This window comes from Nerophis lumbriciformis, linkage group LG38 (genome assembly GCF_033978685.3).
Source record: "Nerophis lumbriciformis linkage group LG38, RoL_Nlum_v2.1, whole genome shotgun sequence".
Lineage (NCBI taxonomy): Eukaryota > Metazoa > Chordata > Actinopteri > Syngnathiformes > Syngnathidae > Nerophis > Nerophis lumbriciformis.
The window spans coordinates 20,560,835-20,576,696 of record NC_084585.2 but is presented as its reverse complement, the minus strand read 5'-3'; positions in this window follow the sequence as shown (position 1 = coordinate 20,576,696).

The following is a 15,862-nucleotide window of genomic DNA, read 5'->3' as shown; positions in this document are numbered from 1 at the left end:
ATCAGGTAATTTAGTAAGGTTTACAAATACACATTTTTTTTTTCATAATGAAAAAAAAATTACTAGAAAAATTATCTTCTGTAAGGTTTGCCATGACGCAAGTTAGTTTTTTTAATTCAATATGACAGTATAAATGTCATACCAAATATAAAAGTTATATAAACATAACTCCAAAACTGAACATGCATTATGTCTAAAAATGACTAAAATATTACATCTATGATAGTGTTAAAAGAATCAGTTAATTTGGTAAGGTGTACAATTACATAAATTAGGGGTTTACTAATAATGACAGATAACTGCTAAATTCAATTTGACAGTTATTTAAAAATAACTTCCTAACCACACATGCAAAATAGCCTAATACAGCCTAAAACAATGCATCTTTGTGAGTTTTACTCGAAACATATGCTATTTTAAGGCTTGCAAACACAAAAAGTAATTATGCCTGGAGAAATGTATCTTTGTGAGTTTTACTGGGAAAACATTTTTTTGTAAGGTTTATAAAGACAAAAGTTAGTTTTTTTTTTAACTCAATATGATGGTATAACTGTCAAACTAAATATAAAAGTAATACAAACATATTTCCAAAACCAAACTCCTAAACCAAACTTGCAATCCGTCTTAAACTGCCTGTAATATTGAATCTATATGAGTGTCACATTCAATCTGACAGCTATTTAAACATAACTCCTAAACCACACATGCAAAATGACTAATAATGCCGAGAAAAATGTAGCTCTGTGAATTTTAATGGAAAAAAATATTTTGTAAGGTTTTTAAAATTACAAGTTTGTTATTTTTACTCAATTTCACAGTATAACTCTCATACTAAATATGAAAGTTATATACACATAACTCTAAAACCAAACTTGCAATCCGTCTAAAAATGCCTGTAATATTGAATCTATGTGAGTTTTACCAAAATCAGGTATATTGGTATGTTTTACAAATACAAAAATTAGGTTTTCCTCATAATGACAGTATATCTGCCACACTCAATATGACAGTTTTTTAAACATAACTCATAAAAAACAAATGCAAAATGACTAATAATGCCTGGAAAAATGTATCTTTGTGAATTTTAACGAAAAAAAAATATTTTGTAAGGTTTGTAAAGACACAAATTAGTTTTTTTTTACTTAATACAACTGTCATACTATATATGAAAGTTATATAAACATAACTCCAAAACCAAACATGTTTTATGTCTAAAAATTCCTGTAATATTGTATCTATGTGAGTTTTACCATAATCAGGTATTTTGGTAAGGTTTACAAATACAAAAAATAGGTTTTACTCATAATGACAATATAACTGCCACATTTAACATGACAGGTATTTAAACATAATTCCTAAACCGGTAAGGTTTACAAATACAAAAAATAGGTTTTACTCATAATGACAATATAACTGCCACATTTAACATGACAGGTATTTAAACATAATTCCTAAACCAAACATGATAAATGCTTAATAATGCCTGGAGAAATGTATCTTTGTGAGTTTTACTGAAAAAAACGAATTTGTAAGGTTTATAAAGATACAAGTTAAATTTTTTACTCAATATGATGATATAACTGTCATACAAAATATGAAAGATAAATTATCATAACTCCAAAACCAATGAATCTATGTTCGTTTTACTAGAATCACGTATTTTGGTAAGGTTTACAAAAACAAAAAATAGGTTTTACTCATAATGACAGCATAACTGCCACATTCAATATGACAGTTATGTAAACATAACTCCTAAACCACACATGCAAAATGGTTAATAATGCCTGGAGAAATGTATCTTTTTATGTTTTACAGGAAAAAAAAACAATTTTGTAAGGTTTGTAAAGACTGCGATGAGATGGCGACTTGTCCAGGGTGTACGCTGCCTTCCGCCCGATTGTAGCTTAGATAGGCTCCAGCGCCCCCCGCGACCCCAAAGGGAATAAGCTGTAGAAAATGGATGGATGAATGGGTTTGTAAAGACACAAGTTATTTTTTTCTTACTCAATATGACAGTAAAACTGTCATACTAAATGTAAAAAAAATATAAACATAACTCCAAAACCAAACATGCATTATGTCTAAAAATGCCTGTAATATTGTATTCATGTGAGTTTAACTAGAATCAGTTGTTTTTGTAAGGTTTGCAAATACAAAATATTGGTTTAACTCACTATGACAGTATACTGTCACATTCAATCTGACAGTTATTTAAACATAATTCCTAAACCAAACATGTTTTATGTCTAAAAATTCCTGTAATATTGTATCTATATGAGTTTTACCAGAATCAGGTATTTTGGTAAGGTTTACAAATAAAAAAATGTATTTATTTACTCATAATGACAATATAACTGCCACACTCAACATGACAGTTATTTAAACATAATTCCTAAACCAAACATGATACATGGCTAATAATGCCTGGAAAAAATGTATCTTTGTGATGTTTACTAGGAACAAATATTTTGTAAGGTTTGTAAAGACAAAAGTTAGTTTTTTTTTACTCAACATGATGGTATAACTGTCATACTAAATATGAAAGTTATATAAACATAATTCCAAAACCAAACTCCTAAACCAAACTTGCAATATGTCTTAAACTGCCTGTAATATTTAATCTATGTGAGTTTTACCAGAATCAGGTATTTTGGTAAGGTTTACAAATACAAAACTTGGGTTTTACTCATAATGACAGTATAACTGCAACATTTGATATGACAGTTATTTAAACATAACTCCTAAACCAAACAAGATAAATGGCTGGCTAATAATGCCTGGAGAAATGTATCAGTGTGAGTTTTACTGGAAACAAATAATTTGTAAGGTTTATAAAGACACAAGTTAGTTTTTTTATTGAATATGATGGTATAACTGTCATACTAAATATGAAAGTTATATAAATATAACTCCAAAACCAAACATACATACATACATTATTATTATACATTATTTATAATGACACACGATACAATAACTACCCCACTCAATATGACAGTTATTTAAACATAACTCCTAAACCAAACATGATAAATGGCTAATTATGCCTGGAGAAATGTACCTTTGTGAGTTGTGGGGAAAAAAAAAATGTAACGTTTATAAAGACACAAGTTTTTTTTTTTTTTTACTCAATATGATGGTATAACTGTCATACTAAATATGAAAGTTGTATAAACATAACTCCAAAACCAAACATGCATTATGTCTAAAAATGCCTGCAATATTGTATCTATGTGATTTTTACCAGAATCAGGTATTTTTGGTAAGGTTTACAAATACAAAAAATAGGTTATACTCATAATGACAGTATACTGTCACATTCAACCTGACAGTTATTTAAACATAACTCCTAAACCACAAATACAAAATGGCTAATAATGCCTGGAGAAATGTATCTTTGTTTTCCTGGAAAAAAAAATATATTTTATAAGGTTTGTAAAGACACAAGTTAGGTTTTTTTACTTAATATGACAGTATAACTGTCATACTAAATATGAAAGTTAAATAAACATAACTCCAAAACCAAACTTGCAATACGTCTAAAAATGCCTGTAATATTGAATCTATGTGAGTTTTATCAGAATCAGGTATTTAGGTAAGGTTTACAAATACAAAAATTGGGTTTTACTCATAATGACAGTATAACTGCCATATTCAAAATAACAGTTATTTAAACACAACTCCTAAACCAAACATGCTAAATGGCTAATAATGCCTGGAGAAATGTATCTTTGTGAATTTTACTAGAAAAAACTATTTTGTAAGGTTTGTAAAGACAAAAGTTTTTTTTTTTTACTGAATATGATGGTATAACTGGGCTTCACGGTGGAAGAGGGGTTAGTGCATCTGCGAAGGTCCTGAGTAGTCTTGGGTTCAGTCCCGGGCTCGGGATCTTTCTGTGTGGAGTTTGCATGTCCTCCCCGGGACTGCATGGGTTCCTTCCGGGTACTCCGGCTTCCTCCCACCTCCAAAGACATGCACCTGGGGATAAGTTGATTGGCAACACTAAATTGGCCCTAGTGTGTGGATGTGATTGTGAATGTTGTCTGTCTATCTGTGTTGGCCCTGCGATGAGGTGGCGACTTGTCCAGGGTGTACCCCGCCTTCCGCCCGATTGTAGCTGAGATAGTCTCCAGCGCCCCCCGCGACCCCAAAGGGAATAACGGTAGAAAATGGATGGATGGATGGATGATGGTATAACTGTCAAATTAAATATAAAATTAATATAAACATAATTCCAAAAACAAACTCCTAAACCAAACTTGCAATCCGTCTTAAACTGCCTGTAATATTGAATCTATATGAGTTTTACCAGAATCAGGTATTTTGGTAAAGACACGAGTTAGTTTTTTTTTTTACACAATTTAACAGTATAGCTGTCATACTATATATGAAAGTTATATAAACACAACTCCAAAACAAATATGCAATCCGTCTAAAAATGCCTGTAATATTGAATACATGTGAGTTTTATCAGAATCAGGTATTTTGGTAAGGTTTACAAAAACTAAAATTAGGTTATACTCATAGTGACAGTATAACTGCCACACTCAATATGACAGTTAATTAAACATAACTCCTAAAACACAAATGCAAAATGACTAATAATGCCTAGAGAAAGGTATATTTGTGAATTTTACTGGAAAACAAAATTTTGTAAGGTTTGTAAAGATACAAATTATTTTTTGTTTTTTACTCAATATGATGGTATAACTTTCATACTAAATATGAAAGTTATATAAACATAACTCCAAAACCAAACATGCTTTATGTCTAAAAATCCCTGCAATATTGTATCGATGTGGGTTTTACCAGAATCAGGTATTTTGGTAAAATTTACAAATACAAAAAATAGGTTTTACTCATAATGACAGTTTAACTGCCACACTCAATATGACAGTTGTTTAAACATAACTCCTAAACCAAACATGATAAAAGGCTAATTATGCCTGGAGAAATGTATCTTTGTGAGTTTTACTGGGAACATTTTGTAAGGTTTATAAAGACACAAGTTATTTTTTTTTTTTTACTCAATAGGATGGTATGACTGTCATACTAAATATAAAAGTTGTATAAACATAACTCCAAAACCAAACATGCATGATGTCTAAAAATGCCTGCAATATTGTATCTATGTGAGTTTTACCAGAATCAGGTATTTTGGTAAGGTTTACAAATACAAACATTGGGTTTTACTCATAATGAAAGTATAACTGCCATATTCAAAATAACAGTTATTTAAACATAACTCCTAAACCAAACATGATAAATGGCTAATAATGCCTGGAAAAATGTATATGAACATAACTCCAAAACCAAACATGCATTATGTCTAAAAATGCCTGTAATATTGTATCTATGTGAGTTTTACCAGAATCAGGTATTTTGGTAAGGTTTACAAATACAAACATTGGGTTTTACTCATAATGAAAGTATAACTGCCATATTCAAAATAACAGTTATTTAAACATAACTCCTAAACCAAACATGATAAATGGCTAATAATGCCTGGAAAAATGTATATGAACATAACTCCAAAACCAAACATGCATTATGTCTAAAAATGCCTGTAATATTGTATCTTTGTGAGTTTTACTAGAAAAAAATATTTTGTAAGGTTTGTAAAGACAAAAGTTATTTTTTTTTACTCAATATGATGGTTTAACTGTCAAACTAAATATAAAAGTAATATAAACATAATTCCAAAACCAAACTCCTAAACCAAACTTGCAATCCGTCTTAAACTGCCTGTAATATTGAATCTATATGAGTTTTACCAGAATCAGATATTTTGGTAAGGTTTACAAATACAAAACTTGGGTTTTACTCATAATGACAGTATAACTGCATTATTTGATATGACAGTTATTTAAACATAACTCCTAAACCAAACATGATAAATGGCTAATAATGCCTGGAAAAATGTATATGAACATAACTCCAAAACCAAACATGCATTATGTCTAAAAATGCCTGTAATATTGTATCTATGTGAGTTTTACCAGAATCAGGTATTTTGGTAAGGTTTATAAATACAAAATTTAGGTTTTACTCATAATGACTGTATAACTGCCATATTCAAAATAACAGTTATTTAAACATAACTCCTAATCCAAACATGATAAATGGCTAATAATGCCTGGAGAAATGTATCATGGTGAGTTTTACCGGAAACAAATAATTTGTAAGGTTTATAAAGACACAAGTTAGTTTTTTTATTTAATATGATGGTATAACTGTCATACTAAATATGAAAGTTATATAAACATAACTCCAAAACCAAACATGCATTATGTCTAAAAATGCCTGTAATATTGTATCTATGTGAGTTTTACCAGAATCAGGTATTTTGGTTAAGGTTGACCAATACAAAAATTAGGTTTTACTCATAATGACAGTATAACTGCCACATTGACTGCCACCAAACATGCATTATGTCTAAAAATGCTTATAATTTTGTATCCATGTGAGTTTTACTAGAATCAGTTGTTTTTGTAAGGTTTACAAATACAAAATATTAGTTTTACTCATAATGACAGTATACTGTCACAATTAATCTGACAAAATGGCTAATAATGCCTAGAGGAATGTATCTTTGTGAGTTTTACTGGAAAAAATATTTTGTAAGGTTTGTAAAGACACAATTTAGTTGTTTATTTACACAATTTAACAGTATAGCTGTCATACTATATATGAAAGTTATATAAACATAATTCCAAAACCAAATATGCAATCCGTCTAAAAATGCCTGTAATATTGAATATATGTGAGTTTTATCAGAATCGGGTATTTTGGTAAGGTTTACGAATACAAAAATTAGGTTTTACTCAAAATGACAGTAATCTCACAAAGATACATTTCTCCAGGCATTATAGCCATTTCGCATGTGTGGTTTGGTAGTTATGTTTAAATAACTGTCAAATTGAATGTGACAGTATACTATCATGGTGAGTAAAACCAATATTTTGTAGTTGCAAACCTTACTACAACAATTGATTTTAGTAAAACTCGCATGGATACAAAATTACAGGCATTTTTAAACATAATGCATGTTTGGTTTTGGAGTTATGTTTATATATTTTTTACATTTAGTATTCCAGTTATACTGTCATATTGAGTAAAAAAAACGAACTTGTGTCTTTATAAACCTTAAAAAAAAAATGTTTCCAGTAAAACTCACAAAGATACATTTCTCCAGGCATTATAGCCTATTAACCATGTTTGGTTTAGAGTTATCAATCAATCAATCAATGTTTATTTATATAGCCCTAAATCACAAGTGTCTCAAAGGGCTGCACAAGCCACAACGACATCCTCGGTACAGCCCACATAAGGGCAAGGAAAAACTCACCCCAGTGGGACGTCGATGTGAATGACTATGAGAAACCTTGGAGAGGACCGCATATGTGGGTAACCCCCCCCTCTAGGGAGACCGAATGCAATGGATGTCGAGTGGGTCTAACATAATATTGTGAGAGTCCAGTCCATAGTGGATCCAGCATAACAGTAAGAGTCCAGTCCACAGTGGGGTCAGCAGGAAACCATCCCGAGCGGAGACGGGTCAGCAGCGCAGAGATGTTCCCAACCGATATACAGGCGAGCGGTCCACCCCGGGTCCCGACCCCGGACAGCCAGCACCCCATCCATGGCCACCGGATCTGTGTGTCTCCCCTTCCACAAGGGATAGGGGGGAGCAGAGGAGAAAAGAAAAGAAACGGCAGATCAACTGGTCTAAAAAAAGGGGGGCTATTCAAAGGCTAGAGTATACAAATGAGTTTTGAGATGGGACTTAAATGTTTCTACTGAGGTAGCATCTCTAACTGTTACCGGGAGGGCATTCCATAGTGCTGGAGCCCGAATAGAAAACGCTCTACAGCCCGCAGACTTTTTTTGGGCTCTGGGAATCACTAATAAGCCGGAGTTCTTTGAACGCAGATTTCTTGCCGGGACATATGGTACAATACAATCGGCAAGATAGGCTGGAGCTAGACCGTGTAGTATTTTATACGTAAGTAGTAAAACCTTAAAGTCGCATCTTAAGTGCACAGGAAGCCAGTGCAGGTGAGCCAGTATAGGCGTAATATGATCAAACTTTCTTGTTCTTGTCAAAAGTCTAGCAGCCGCATTTTGTACCAACTGTAATCTTTTAATGCTAGACATAGGGAGACCCGAAAATAATACGTTACAGTAATCGAGACGAGACGTAACGAACGCATGAATAATGATCTCAGCGTCGCTAGTGGACAAAATGGAACGAATTTTAGCGATATTACAGAGATGAAAGAAGGCCGTTTTAGTAACACTCTTAATGTGTGACTCAAAGGAGAGAGTTGGGTCGAAGATAATACCCAGATTCTTTACTGAGTCGCTTTGTGTAATTGTTTGGTTGTCAAATGTTAAGGTGGTATTATCAAATAAATGTCGGTGTTTAGCAGGACCGATAATCAGCATTTCCGTTTTCTTAGTGTTGAGTTGCAAGAAGTTAGCGGACATCCATTGTTTAATTTCATTAAGACACGCCTCCAGCTGACTACAATCCGGCGTGTTGGTCAGCTTTAGGGGCATGTAGAGTTGGGTGTCATCAGCATAGCAATGAAAGCTAACACCGTATTTGCGTATGATGTCGCCTAGCGGCAACATGTAAATACTAAAGAGTGCAGGGCCAAGAACCGAATCTTGGGGGACTCCGCACGTTACCTTAACATAGTCCGAGGTCACATTGTTATGGGAGACGCACTGCATCCTGTCAGTAAGATAAGAGTTAAACCACGACAAGGCTAAGTCTGACATACCAATACGTGTTTTGATACGCTCTAATAAAATGTTATGATCGACGGTATCGAAAGCAGCGATAAGATCAGGAAGCAGCAACATAGATGACGCATCAGAATCCATCGTTAGTAGATCATTAGTCATTTTTGCGAGGGCTGTCTCCGTAGAGTGATTTGCCCTGAAACCGGATTGAAAAGGTTCACAGAGATTGTTAGACATTAAGTGTTCATTTAGCTGCTGTGCGACAATTTTTTCGAGGATTTTCGAGATAAACGGAAGGTGGGACACCGGCCGGTAGTTTACCATGAGGTCAGGATCGAGGTTAGGTCTTTTGAGCAAAGGATGAATAACCGCTTTTTTGAATGCTAGTGGAACAGTGCCAGAGGAAAGTGATAAGTTTATAATATTTAGCACTGATGGACCTAATAATACAAATAGCTCCTTAATAAGTTTCCCAGGAAATGGGTCAAGTAGACATGTTTGTTTTGTCCCATTGACACATCTTAACAATTCCTCTAGTGTTATTTCATCAAAGAGAGAGAAACTATTTTGGAGGGCGGTATCCTTCGTAGATACAGTCGTATCTGTGTTAATAGAACCCAGTCATAGCTGCGATGCATTGTCTTTAATCTCCTTTCTAATGAGTTCAATTTTCTTATTAAAGAAATTCATAAAATCATCTGCTGAGTGGGTGGAGCTATGTTTAAATAACTGTCATATTGAGTGTGGCAGATATACTGTCATTATGAGTAAAACCTATTTTTTGTATTTGTAAAATTACCAAAATAACTGAAAACTCACATGGATAAAATATTACAGGATTTTTTAGATATAAAGCATGTTTCCATCATATTGAGTAAAAAAAAAAACTAACTTGTGTCTATACAAACCTTACAAAATATTTTTTTTCCAGTAAAACTCACAAAAATACATTTCTCCAGTTATTATTAGCCATTTTGCATCTGTGGTTTAGAATTTGTGTTTAAATAACAGTCAGATTGAATGTGACAGTATACTGTCATAGTGAGTAAAACCTAATTTTTGTATTTGTAAATCTTAACAAAATACCTGATTCTAGTAAAACTCACATAGATTCAATATAACAGGCATTTTTAGACGGATTGCATGTTTGGTATTGGAGTTATGTTTATATAACTTTTACATTTATTATGACAGTTATACAAACATATTGAATAAAAAAAAACTATTTTGTGTCTTATCAAACCTTACAAAATATTTTTTTTCCTGTAAAACTCACAAAGATACATTTCTCCAGGCATTATTAGCCATTTTGCATTTGTGGTTTAGGAGTTATGTTACATAACCGTCATATTGAGGGTGGCAGTTATACTGTCATTATGAGTAAAACCTAATTTTTGTATTTATAAACCTTACCAAAATTCCTGATTCTGGTAAAACTCACATAGATACAATATTACAGGCATTTTTAGACATAATGCATGTTTGGTTTTGGAGTTATGTTTATATACATTTTTCCAGGCATTATTAGCTATTTATCATGTTTGGTTTAGGAGTTATGTTTAAATAACTGTCATATCAAATAATGCAGTTATACTGTCATTATGAGTAAAACCCAAGTTTTGTATTTGTAAACCTTACCAAAATACCTGATTCTGGTAAAACTCATATAGATTCAATATTACAGGCAGTTTAAGACGGATTGCAAGTTTGGTTTAGGAGTTTGGTTTTGGAATGATGTTTATATTACTTTTATATTTATCCATCCATCCATCCATCTTCTTCCGCTTATCCGAGGTCGGGTCGCGGGGGCAGCAGCCTAAGCAGGGAAGCCCAGACTTCCCTCTCCCCAGCCACTTCGTCCAGCTCTTCCTGTGGGACCCCGAGGCGTTCCCAGGCCAGCCGGGAGACATAGTCTTCCCAACGTGTCCTGGGTCTTCCCCGTGGCCTCCTACCGGTCGGACGTGCCCTAAACACCTCCCTAGGGAGGCGTTCGGGTGGCATCCTGACCAGATGCCCGAACCACCTCATCTGGCTCCTCTCGATGTGGAGGAGCAGCGGCTTTACTTTGAGCTCTCCCCGGATGGCAGAGCTTCTCACACCCTATCTCTAAGGGAGAGCCCCGCCACCCGGCGGAGGAAACTCATTTCGGCCGCTTGTACCCGTGATCTTGTCCTTTCGGTCATAACCCAAAGCTCATGACCGGGTTAGCGAGAACCATGCACTGGGACTTGGAGGTCCGAGTCCATGGTCCATCCCAGTCGCTTCACACTCGGCTGCGAACCGATCCAGTGAGAGCTGAAGATCCTGGCCAGATGAAGCCAACAGGACCACATCATCTGCATAAAGCAGAGACCTAATCCTGCAGCCACCAAACCAGATCCCCTCAACGCCTTGACTGCGCCTATAAATTCTGTCCATAAAAGTTATGAACAGAATCGGTGACAAAGGGCAGCCTTGGCGGAGTCCAACCCTCACTGGAAACGTGTCCGACTTACTGCCGGCAATGCGGACCAAGCTCTGGCACTGAGCATACAGAGAGCGGACTGCCACAATCAGACAGTCCGATACCCCATACTCTCTGAGCACTCCCCACAGGACTTCCCGAGGGACACGGTCGAATGCCTTCTCCAAGTCCACAAAACACATGTAGACTGGTTGGGCAAACTCCCATGTACCCTCAAGGACCCTGCCGAGAGTATAGAGCTGGTCCACAGTTCCACGACCAGGACGAAAACCACACTGTTCCTCCTGAATCCGAGGTTCGACTATCCGGCGTAGCCTCCTCTCCAGTACACCTGAATAGACCTTACCGGGAAGGCTGAGGAGTGTGATCCCACGATAGTTAGAGCACACCCTCCGGTTCCCCTTCTTAAAGAGAGGAACCACCACCCCGGTCTGCCAATCCAGAGGTACTGCCCCCGATGTCCACGCGATGCTGCAGAGTCTTGTCAACCAAGACAGCCCCACAGCATCCAGAGCCTTAAGGAACTCCGGGCGGATCTCATCTAGCCCTGGGGCCTTGCCACCGAGGAGCTTTTTAACTACCTCAGCAACCTCAGCCCCAGAAATAGGAGAGCCCACCACAGACTCCCCAGGCACTGCTTCTGAGCACGCTGTGAGTAAACGTTGAGAACTCAGTTAACACGCCTCGTCTGCATTATTTATAATTAGACAGACAACACACTTAATAGGAGCCATTTTGGGGTCTTTACATAAACACACAAATGGAAATGAAACGCCACATATCCCAGCATGCACCGCGCGCTTCTTCTACGGGGAAAAAAGATGGCGGCTGTTTACCGTAGTTGCGAGACCTAAACTTTATGAAAATTAATATTAATATTAACCCATACATAAGGCGCACCGGATTATAAGGCGCACTGTCAGCTTTTGAGAAAATTTGTGGTTTTTAGGTGCGCCTTATAGTGCGGAAAATACGGTACTTTTTTTTTTTTCCAGCAAAACTCACAAAGATACATTTCTCCAGGTATACTTAGCCATTTATCATGTTTGGTTTAGGAGTTATGTTTAAATAACTGTCATATTGAGTGTGGCAGTTATACTGTCATTATGAGTAAAACCTAGATTTTGTATTTGTAAACCTTATTAAAATACCTGATTCTGGTAAAAATCACATAGATACAATATTACAGGCATTTTTAGACATAATGCATGTTTGGTTTTGGAGTTATGTTCATATAAAATTTACATTTATTATGACAGTTATACACATATTGACTAAAAAAAACTAACTTGTGTCTTAACAAACCTTACAAAATATTTTTATTTTCCAGTTAAACTCACAAAGATACCTTTCTCCAGGCAGAATTAGCCATTTAGCATGTTTAAATTAGGACTTATGTTTAAATAACTGTAATTTTGAACGTGGCAGTTATGCTGTCATTATGAGTAAAACCTACTTTTTGTATTTGTAAACCTTACCAAAATACCTGATTCTGGTCAAACTCACATAGATTTAATATTACAGGCATTTTTAGACATAATGCATGTTTGGTTTTGGCGTTATGTTTATATAACTGTCATTTTGAATGTGGCAGTTATACTGTCATTATGAGTAAAAAAACTAACTTCTGTCTTTACAAACCTTACAAAAAAATTGTTTTCCAGTTAACCTCACAAAGATCCATTTCCCCAGGCTTTATTAGCCATTTAACATGTTTGGCTTAGGAGTTATGTTGGAATAACTGTTATATTGAGTGTGGCAGTTATACTGTCATTATGAGTAAAACATATTTTTTGTATTTGTAAACCTTACCAAAAAACCTGATTCTGGTAAAACCCACATCGATACAATATTACAGGAATTTTTAGACATAAAATATGTTTGGTTTTGGAGTTATGTTTATATAACTTTCATATTTAGTATGACAGTTATACCATCATATTGAGTAATAAAACACTAATTTGTATCTTTACAAACCTTACAAAATATTGTTTTCCGGTAAAATTCGCAAATATACATTTCTCTAGGCATTATTAGTCATTTTGCATTTGTGTTTTAGGAGTTATGTTTAAATAAGTGTCATTTTAAGTAAAAAAAAACTAACTTGTGTCTTTACAAACCTTATAAAAAAAAAATGTTTCCAGGAAAACTCACAAAGATACATTTCTCCAGGCATTATTAGCCATTTTGTATTTGTGGTTTAGGAGTTATGTTTAAATAACTTTCAGATTGAATGTGACAGTATACTGTCATTCTGAGTAAAACCTAATTTTTGTATTTGTAAACCTTACCAAAAATACCTGATTCTGGTAAAAATCACATAGATACAATATTGCAGGCATTTTTAGACATAATGCATGTTTGGTTTTGGAGTTATGTTTATACAACTTTCATATTTAGTATGACAGTATACCATCATATTGAGTAAAAAAAAAAAAACGTGTGTCCTTATAAACCTTACAATTTTTTCCCCCCAAAACTCACAAAGAATACTGTCACTATGAGTAAAACCTAATATTTTGATTTGTAAACCTTATCAAAATACCTGATTCTGATAAAACTTACATATAATAAATATTACAGACATTTTTAGACGGATTGCATGTTTGGTTTTGGAGTTATGTTTATAAAACTTTCATATATAGTATGACAGCTATACTGTAAAATTAAGTAAAATAAACTAACGTGTGTCTTTACAAACCTTACAAAATTTTTTGTTCCAATAAAATTCACAAAGATACATTCCTCCAGGCATTATTAGCCATTTTGTCAGATTGATTGTGACAGTATACTCTCATTATGAGAAAAACTAATATTTTGTATTTGTAAACCTTACAAAAACAACTGATTCTAGTAAAAATCACGTAGATACAAAATTATAGGAATTTTTAGACATAATGCATGTTTGGTTTTGGAGTTTTGTTTAAATAATTGTCATATTGAATGTGGCAGTATACTGTCATTATGAGTAAAACCTAATGTTTGTATTTGTCAACCTTACCAAAATACCTGATTCTGGTAAGACTCAATATTACAGGCATTTTTAGACAAAATGCATTTTGGTTTTGGAGTTATGTTTATAAAACTTTCATATTTAGTATGAAATAACTTGTGTCTTTATAACCTTACACATTATTTTTTTCCAGTAAAACTCACAAAGATACATTTCTCCAGGCATTATTAGCCATTTAGCATGTTTGGTTCAGGAGTTATGTTTAAATAACTGTTATTTCGAATATGGCAGTTAATGTCATTATGAGTAAAACCCAATTTTTGTATTTGTAAACCTTACCAAAATACCTGATTCTGGTCAAACTCACATAGATTTAATATTACAGGCATTTTTAGACATAATGCATGTTTGGTTTTGGCGTTATGTTTATATAACTGTCATTTTGAATGTGGCAGTTATACTGTCATTATGAGTAAAAAAAACTAACTTCTGTCTTTACAAACCTTACAAAAAAATTGTTTTCCAGTTAACCTCACAAAGATCCATTTCCCCAGGCTTTATTAGCCATTTAACATGTTTGGCTTAGGAGTTATGTTTGAATAACTGTTATATTGAGTGTGGCAGTTATACTGTCATTATGAGTAAAACATATTTTTTGTATTTGTAAACCTTACCAAAAAACCTGATTCTGGTAAAACCCACATCGATACAATATTACAGGAATTTTTAGACATAAAATATGTTTGGTTTTGGAGTTATGTTTATATAACTTTCATATTTAGTATGACAGTTATACCATCATATTGAGTAATAAAACACTAATTTGTATCTTTACAAACCTTACAAAATATTGTTTTCCGGTAAAATTCGCAAATATACATTTCTCTAGGCATTATTAGTCATTTTGCATTTGTGTTTTAGGAGTTATGTTTAAATAAGTGTCATATTAAGTAAAAAAAAAACTAACTTGTGTCTTTACAAACCTTATAAAAAAAAAATGTTTCCAGGAAAACTCACAAAGATACATTTCTCCAGGCATTATTAGCCATTTTGTATTTGTGGTTTAGGAGTTATGTTTAAATAACTTTCAGATTGAATGTGACAGTATACTGTCATTCTGAGTAAAACCTAATTTTTGTATTTGTAAACCTTACCAAAAATACCTGATTCTGGTAAAAATCACATAGATACAATATTGCAGGCATTTTTAGACATAATGCATGTTTGGTTTTGGAGTTATGTTTATACAACTTTCATATTTAGTATGACAGTATACCATCATATTGAGTAAAAAAAAAAAAACTTGTGTCCTTATAAACCTTACAATTTTTTCCCCCCAAAACTCACAAAGAATACTGTCACTATGAGTAAAACCTAATATTTTGATTTGTAAACCTTACCAAAATACCTGATTCTGATAAAACTTACATATAATAAATATTACAGACATTTTTAGACGGATTGCATGTTTGGTTTTGGAGTTATGTTTATAAAACTTTCATATATAGTATGACAGCTATACTGTAAAATTAAGTAAAATAAACTAACGTGTGTCTTTACAAACCTTACAAAATTTTTTGTTCCAATAAAATTCACAAAGATACATTCCTCCAGGCATTATTAGCCATTTTGTCAGATTGATTGTGACAGTATACTCTCATTATGAGAAAAACTAATATTTTGTATTTGTA